Source organism: Lynx canadensis, chromosome B2 (assembly GCF_007474595.2).
Source record: "Lynx canadensis isolate LIC74 chromosome B2, mLynCan4.pri.v2, whole genome shotgun sequence".
Classification (NCBI taxonomy): domain Eukaryota; kingdom Metazoa; phylum Chordata; class Mammalia; order Carnivora; family Felidae; genus Lynx; species Lynx canadensis.
The window spans coordinates 31,210,738-31,219,153 of record NC_044307.1 but is presented as its reverse complement, the minus strand read 5'-3'; the positions used below and the strand labels follow the sequence as shown (position 1 = coordinate 31,219,153).

Sequence of the window (8,416 nt, the reverse complement as noted above, 5' to 3'; positions counted from 1 at the left end):
TGTAAGGGTAAAAGATATTCACAGTGCTTGGTCCCTGGAAGGTGCACCTGTCCCTTGTTCCTTACACCTTTCTCTTTCCATTTACACTGTCCTTTTCTCCTCTATTCCACTCTTAATCCCAACTGGGTTCATCACTGTTTCATTGTCCCATCTCTCTCTGTACTGACCCCAGCTCAGGAAAGTGCTTGAGTGTTGGCATCTCAGACTTGGGGCCCTGAGGTCGGGCCTGCAGCGCATCTGGCTGAGTGGCAGGGGACAGCTGGTACCTTGATGTGAACTGGCAGTCAACACTATTGGCCCAGTGAGTGGAGTGGTGGAAAGGATCAGGAGAGGCATGGAGCAGGGGTGTGCAAGGCAGGAAGGTGAAGGCAGGTCAGTCTCTGGCTGCCGCCCTCCAGGCCCATGTGGCTCTGCAGCCACAGCCTTATCCCAGGCCACCTCAGTGTATGGCCACTGTCACTCCTGCACCTCCTGTTGGCCCCTCCTGTCCCAGGCCCACTTTGTCTTTCTGTTGGGCCGCTTTCCTTCCTCAGGATCCGGCCTTTTGTTCCTCTTATCCTCCCTGACCCATTGCCTCTGCCTCTTTGCACCAAATTCCTTTCCTTTCCCACCTCTCTTTGCCCTCTGTCCCACTGGGAGCCCTCACCTTCTCTTTTGGACTCTTCAGTCTATGTTCATCTTGTTGTTTCTTGTCCCTTTTGTGTTTTGCCCTTCCTCCCTCCTGTTCCACTCTCTCTTCCCTTTCTTTTTACTTGTTCTTCTCACCTCCTCCTGCTGCTGACCCTGTGCTCAACTCCTCCCTTTTCATGCCACCCCCTCCCCGTTCCTGTTCCTCTGTCCACATTCCTTGTCCTGTGGGGCGACTTCCTCTCCTCTCCCCCGCTTCAGCCCTCTCCCCCTTCCTCCCCCTTCACCACTGCAATCCCCTGTCCTCTTCCCAGCTGTGGGGGCCAGGACTAGAGAGCCTAATGCTTGCCTCATCGTTCTGCTATGGCTTCTGGATACAGCACATCTGGATTCGGGGGCCCAGATGTGTGGTTGCCACAGCGACCTCGGTCCCTCTGGTAAATACAGGCGCCCACCCGCCCCAGAGCAGAGAACAAAACAATTGTGTGACTTTCTTTTGTCACGAGATAGAAATGTCCTCCCCCCTCCCTTCTCCCCACACCCGCGTCTCCAGGCAAAGGAAGTTTTATGGGTCCAAATCCTTCCTTCTGTGGCTCTGTGGCCCCCTTTTCAGCCCCAGCCTCGTGGTTCTCTTCCATCTCATGTCAGGCTGTCTCTTCTCTCTGAGCTCCCCTTCCTCACCATCTCCCAGTCCCACCCCTCAGTAGTGGAATGTTGAGTCCCCTATCTTAAACTTGGTGGTTTCTTACCAAATCTGCATAGCAACTGAATGCAGAAAAAAAGTTCTAGAAATCCAGATCTTCTACCCTTCCTTCTCAAACAAGTTCTTCCAGAAGCCCCTTCATTTGTTTCTGCCCTAAGCCTTGCATCTTTCCAAGGCTGTTCCTGGGGAAGGGGAGAGAATACATGCTTTGGAATCAGAAAACCTGGGTTGAGGCTCACCTTTATCGCCACTAGCAAAGTCCCTTGGACAAGTCACCTAATGTCTGTGACCCTCCATTTCCTCAGCCACAAAGTGGGATTGATCAAATGCCTGCACTGTGTTGGAAAGTGTTTTGTCAACGGAAGCCCAGTACAACTGTTTTTCTCTCTTCCCCCTCTCTGGGACTGCTCCCTTGGATCACAGCCCCTGGCCTCTCTTCATTCCTTCTCTTCTCCTTCAGGTCCTTGCCCTTAATTGCCCTCATTCTTTTTCTTCCCTCCCTTCTCCTGGTCTTTCCTTTCCTTCCTGTCTGTATCTTTTCTCCCATATCCTCCTGAGGTCAGGACCGGGACATGGAGGTTCTTTCAAGGATGGGCGCCCAGAGCTGAAGACACCTGGACCTAGGATTCTGAGACCACAAGCCAGAGCATGTGGACAGTTGTCAGCAACACCGATCTTTCTACCGTCACCTGAAACACCTCAGTGAAGGCAACCGGCTCTGACCATTAGGTCTGGGGCTCCTGCCAGACTCCCTTTCCCCATCCTTCTCACCCAGTCTTTTCATAACTCAACAGTGACAAGAATTCATTAGGCACCTGCGTGATGCAATGTCTGTGCTTTACTGATGAAATGCAAACATGTAAGACGGGAGCTCCTCCAAGAGCTGGAATCCAGGGGGTGAATCAAATTTTAGACAATGATGATCTCAGAAACTGGAATTATGTCTGTTAAGCCTACAGTGGCTTCTCCAAATGCCTTGTAACCTTGTAAATGTTTGCAATCCCATTCTGTTCTCTGAGATTCGTATCCCATCTGTTCCTAGTCGTGGACTTCCAGAACACCCCACAGCCATCCTTCGAGTTCTCACATCTCCAGGGGCTCCTGGCCACTCTGTGGGACAAGTATACTTATGGTGGCCATACTTAGTAAATCGTAAAACCAAGAATAAGACATAGGAAGAACAATGGCTATAACCATGAGATGGAATTACCAAAATCTGGGGATGTGAGAGAAAATTCATCCTCTGTGCACTCTGTTCTCCCCAAATAATGCTGTTTCAGACTCTCCCTCCTCACCCTTTCATGTGCTTCCCCCCAGCCCTCCCAATCAGAGGGAAGCTATTACCCACTCCAGGCTCTGGGGGCTTTGGGCCAAGGCAGAGGAAGGAAGCTGAGCCCAGTTCCGTCCAAGATGCTGACTTCATCCTCCCCATCAAAGCCAGGAAAAAAACAGCCACACACACACCCAGACACACACGGGGACACCCACGCGAGGGTCCATGCAAGCCTTTGCCCTCGGCCACAGGGAGCTAACTGGGCATGTGGCAGCCATACACTGTGCCAGTGTGCCCTGATGCAGGAACAACACACACCTGTAACCAGGGGGATCCAGTCTGGGGTGCAGACACCTGTGCCCCAACCTAAGTGGCAGATGGGCACATACAGGCTCCTCCAGGTCCCTTTCACCCATCACCTGTGACTAGGCCAAGCTACTCCCTGATGATGAGGTTGGTAGCGGGGTAGCAAGAACTCAATCCCTGTGAAACCTGGTGGGGTTGCCTCACCCTGGATACTTCTGTGACAAAAGTCTTCTTTTCAGCCCATCCATCATAAGGGCAGGGAGCACAAAGGGATATGGAGCCAGAGAAAGAGCCATCTTTATGTGGGAGTGTCTGCTGCCCTCTCCTCTGGCATCAGTCTTCCTGTCTCTGCCTGAGGTCAAAGTGCTTTCTTTCCTGAGCCCCCAACTCTTCCTACCTCTGCTCCTGCTCCCCTGTAGCACCCAAACAACATCAGCTCCTTTCGGCTTTCTGCTGACTACACCCTCCCATTCATTACCCCCCCCCCCCTATCTGCCTCCCGCCTCTAGCTAAGGGAGCTAAGGCTCCCTAAGCCTCTCTCCTAAATTTCCAGCTTCTCTTCCCTGTCTCTCCTGAACCCCAACTTCCTTCCCAAGTCATATATCTTGGTGCTCAGCCAAGCACTCAAGCCTCATCTGCCATTTCTCTGGAATTTGCTGAGGTAGGCGAATGAAAAGGGGGCAGTGATCCCAAGGTGAGAACAGGTGGACTGACCAGAATGGATGGGAGAGGCAGTGTAAGGACAGGGCCAGCAGAAAAGATAGGAGAGGAAGAGACAGGTGCAGGTGGAAGCAAAGGGACCAGGCAGGAAAGGGTCGAGGGGGGTTTCCTTCACCCCTGCCCCTGCCCCACACTCCCAGGAAAGAATGGCAGTGGCTGGGGTGGGGAAGGGGGGGTGGGGGAGCAGAGAAAGAACCAGTGCTGGGCAACAGGCAGGAGGGACAGGATCCAAGCTGGAGCAAAGTGGGAGCAGGGCAGAGGTGGGAGAGGAGGTGCCAGGGAGGGAGGAGGAAAAGGGGCTGGCCAAGAGGAAGGGTGCCGGTAGAGAGGAGAACCCAGTGAGAGAGCAGGAGCAACAGGTGGGGAAATGGTGGGGGGGAAGGAGAAATGGCATAAAGGATTGGGGATGTCAGGTTGGGCAAAAACTAGGGTGGGGAGGAAGAGTAAAAATGGGACAAGGAAAGGGTGTGGGAGGTAGGACCAGGGATGCAGGAGGCAAGACGGTATTGTGAGACTCGGTGATCCCAGACAGGGAGGGGAGGAGGGGTGGCATTCGATGACGTTGGGAAGGCCTGGCAGGGACTGGAGGGGTGGGAGGACCTGCCCTATCTCCGCTCCCCTCCCTGACCTCATGCTGGTCCTCCCCTTCTCCTCCCCCTGCTCACTGCAGGCTCCCTCCTTCTTGCTGTCGCTGCCGAGATCGACGGTCGGGTCGCAGCTCCGTGAGCCCCTGCTGCAGGGAACAAGCAAGGGGACCTCCAGGGAGCTCAGGGCTGCCAAGACACGGTAGCTCTGCCCTGTCTTGAGAACTCCCCTCCCAAGATCAGGGACAGAGCAGGTGCAGAGGCACTGCAGCCGCTTGTTGCCCAGGTAAGCAGCAGAGCTCTGGGGAGAACAAGGGAAGAGCTGGGAGCGGTGGGGACTCTGTCCTACCCCTACACCCCAGGCGAAGGTGTGACGGGAGAGCTCTCAGGAGAGCCTCGCAGAGCAGAGACTTTCTGTTGAGACAGAGGAAAAGGGACGTTGCACTGGGGACTAGACTCCCTGTGGAGGGTGTGTGTGTGTGCGCGCGCGCGCGCGCGCGCGCGCGCGCAGGGTTTGGATGGGATCAGGTGGTGGCACCAGGGTGAAGGTGGTTATCGATGAGGTAGGACTCGGAGGTGCCCTCACTAGGGGAAACAAGGGGCTGGAGGCTGAACCAGTGGCCAGCTGGATCTCAGGAGTAAAGTGCTCTGGTTGGGACCCCAAGTGCTCTGGTTGGAGCAGCGGAGGCTAGACCTCCGGGAAGGTGCCAGAGGGAGCCTCTCAGCATGTGGGTTACAGGATCTGGGAGGGAGGTCTGGGGGTCTTGACCCTTTAAGAAACTCTGAAATGAAGCAAAGTCAGGATTCCCAGGTCTGGGAAGGGCACAGAGCTTGCGGAAAGGATCCTAAAACTTGTTCTTGGCTGAGAGCTCTGCACCCATGACTCACGGTTCAGCGGGGCGGGCTGACTAAGAGATGCCTCCAGGGGCACAGGAGCTCCGTCTTCCTTCCGTCCCCCTTCCGGGCTCTCCTTGCTTCTGTCCGTCTAAACCTCCCCCTGCCCCCTACACGTGACACGCCCTGGGTGGGGCGGGCGGGCCCCTTATCTCGCCTGGAAAGAATTTAATGGCTTGGAAACAACTGGAAATGGAACCCGGAGGAACTACTGGGAAGCAAGTCGGAAACACCGCAGCTGCCGGCTGTCCGCTTCCAGTCCCCACCCGCTTCCCGCATCCCCGCTCCCTCCCCTCTTTCTCTCCCCTGTCTCCACTCCCTTGGAGACACGGCACCTTAGTTCTTCAGACTTCCTTCCCCCTGAGTCCTGGTCACTCAGTGCAGGACCTGAACCCGCCTTCCTGTCTCTCATTGCCCCCTGACTCTTTCCCACTGGGGGCCCAGAAATCCTCTTACTTTTTCCATTCCTCTGGCCCATTAGCTCCCCAGAATAAAGGGCATCTGGATCCCCCCAAATTCCCCCTCCCTGGCACCTCCTTACCTTCTGGTTTCAACCCAATATCTGGAACCATCCACCCCCCATCTCCCTCCTTCCTCTCACACTCCTGGAATCCTTCTACTTTCACCACTCAGGTGGCATGAGGGGCAGAGGGAGGCAGGGGGGTGGGGCCCAAATCGCCCAACTCTGGAACATCCCTCATGGAAGCCGGCCCTTCTTCACACCTCTTGGGACCAACAGTCCCTGATGAGCAAAGTGTCAAAGTTGGCCACAATATGAATACCAGGCAAGCTGAGTCACAGCTTGGGAGGATGCCCCCATCTCTGCCAGCCCTCCAACTGTGAGGAGGATGCCAAAAGGGGGAAGCCATGTCCCCCCTCCCCACTGCAGAAAGGCGCCCCAGACACAGCAGTAGGGGGGGATGATGAGGGGGAAACACAAGAAACACCCAAGTCCTTTGCTTTCCTAGTGCTGAGAGAAGAGCAGAATTCTTCCCAGAGTTGGAGGTGGGGAGTGGAGAGGTGGTGACAGGGCAGGAGTGGGGGTGGGGAAGGAGGCTCCAGGCTGTGAACTGGGGAGGCTACCCCTATCCTCTCAGGCCTGCCTTGCTACCTTCCAGCTTCTCTCCTTCCTGCAGCAGGGAACCTGTCCCCCTCCCCCACCCCACCACTGAGTAGGGAAAGATGCAGGATCCAGTGGTGGGGAGGGGGACCAGACAACTGACAAAGGCCCTCAGGGGTGTGGGGCACCAGGTATCTGCTGCTTCCCTTTAGAGCAGGGCCTCTCATCTGGTTCCAACTATGTTCTTTGCCTCACACAGCTGCCCCCTGAGCCAGTGAGAAATCAGCTTTCTTAGGCATCACCCAATGAATACGTGTGGAGGAGACGTGAAGAGGAGATTGTGCACACACACACCTGTGCACACACTCACACATGCGTGCCTGCAAAGATGCAGGTTTATTTGTGTATAAGTGTGTTCATACTTGTATTTGTGGATGAGTGCACACTCCGGTATATTTGGATGTGTACATGTGTTTGTGTGTGCATGCACCCCTTGGTTTGCATGGCCTTAGACACAGAGTGACAGGATTTGAGGGTAGGTCAGAGCCCACCTTGTACCCAAGGCTACACTCCAAGCTGACAGAAGGGCCAAGGGGCCCAGGGAAGGGCAGCTGTCTGCATGCCAGGCCTCTCTGCCTGGACCTTCTCCGGCACGGTGCCTCTTAGTGTGGAAATGCTCTTTCACTGTTGTCCAGCTTTCCCTCCGTCTCTTCTGGGCTGGTGGCGGGGAGCCCTGAAAACTCCCTTTTCTCAGACTCAAGAAGTTTATGGGTAGGAAGCCAGGAAATGTGTGTGTGTTGGTCACCGTCCCTTCCCTCCTCACCGGTCAGCGTTTCCACACTCACCCTGCCCTCCTCTCTCCAGTCTCTGGTCCAGAAGAGCTGAGCGCCTGCCTACACCTCTCCTTAACCGTTCACCTGGACTGAACCCTCCGTGTCCCTTTGCCGCAGCCCCCTGCCCTGGCTCACCCTGAACACCTTTTGTCTTTCTGTGCGGCCCAATCCTTGCTTCAGTGGATTCCACAAACAGCTGGATACCAGCACCTAGATCAAGACACAGGATATTCTTGGCACCTCAGAATTTCCCCACTATGCCCTTCTGGTCGCTATTCCCCCAAGAGCACCACACCTCTGACCTGTAACACTACTGATTAACGTTGTCCCTCCTCAGACTTCATATAAATACAATTTTACAGCATGTTCTCTCTTGCGTCTGGCTTCTTTTGCTCAACCCCGTATAGGTGAGATCCATCCATGTTACTACATATAGTTGCAGTATGAATAAACCATGCTTCATTTAATCCATTCTACTGAGGTGAGATATTTGGGTAGTTCCCGGTTTGGGCTATTATGAGTAGTACTGCTCTGATGGGTATATTCCTGGGGGTGGAATTGGCGGATCATAGGGTTCTCGTAGAGCTCTGGTAGATTTCATAGATTCTGCAAAATGGTTTTCTAAAGTGCTTGCACTATCCGGCCCTGCCAGAATCCACACCTGGCCTCTCTAGCCAGTTTCTGCCTGTGCTGTGGTTTCTATCCAACTTCCTGTCCCAGACACTGTCCGTGGTCCTAGCCCTGACCTTGGTCCTGTTCTTGGTTCTAGCCCTGATGCTAGTCCTCAGCTTAAACTGAACTTTTCACTCACTCATATGGTCAATATTTATCGAGCACCTAATACGTCTAGATGCAAGGATACAACAGCCAAGAAAAAAATCAGGGCCATGCCTGCCCTCATGGACCTTATAATCTAGTAGGTAAGATTGAGTGTAGACAAAAAAGTATTAAAATAATCCCACCAATAAATATATGATTATAAATTGTTATACATGGTACAAATGGGAGTTACATGGTGCTTTGATGTGAGGGGGAACCTGACCTGGGCAGGAAAGGTTCCCTGAGGAAGCAACATGAAGTTGAGACATAAGGGATAAGGAGGCCACGAGGGAAGGGAAGAGGGTTTCACATATACAAAAGTCTGGGAAGATGGTGAGGGATGTAAGGTCAGTGGGACTGGAATGGAGAGAGGGAGGGAAGTGTTATGGGTGATGAGGTGGGAGAGGTCAACAGGGGCCAGATGAGGCAGGGCTGTTTGTCAGCCTTTGAAAGGAATTCAGAAGAGAGACACTGGAGAGTTTTTAGGGGGAGTGGGACATCCTAGTTGTCTTTGTGAGATTGTATGGGGTGACAGGGGAGCAGAGGGACCAGCTAGGAGGCGAATACAGTTGTCAAGCAAAGGGCAGGTGATGGCTT

General features: G+C 54.1%; 1 protein-coding gene across 1 annotated transcript in view; it reads left to right on the top strand.

Annotated features, from left to right (window-relative positions):
- The first annotated feature begins 3,960 nt into the window (after window positions 1-3,960).
- Window positions 3,961-8,416, top strand: part of TNXB (tenascin XB) — a 72,635-nt gene continuing 68,179 nt past the window's right edge. Inside the window, 2 exon segments of the mRNA XM_030315139.1 lie at window positions 3,961-3,988; window positions 4,300-4,499. The gene's annotated coding sequence lies outside the window, so the exon portion shown is untranslated.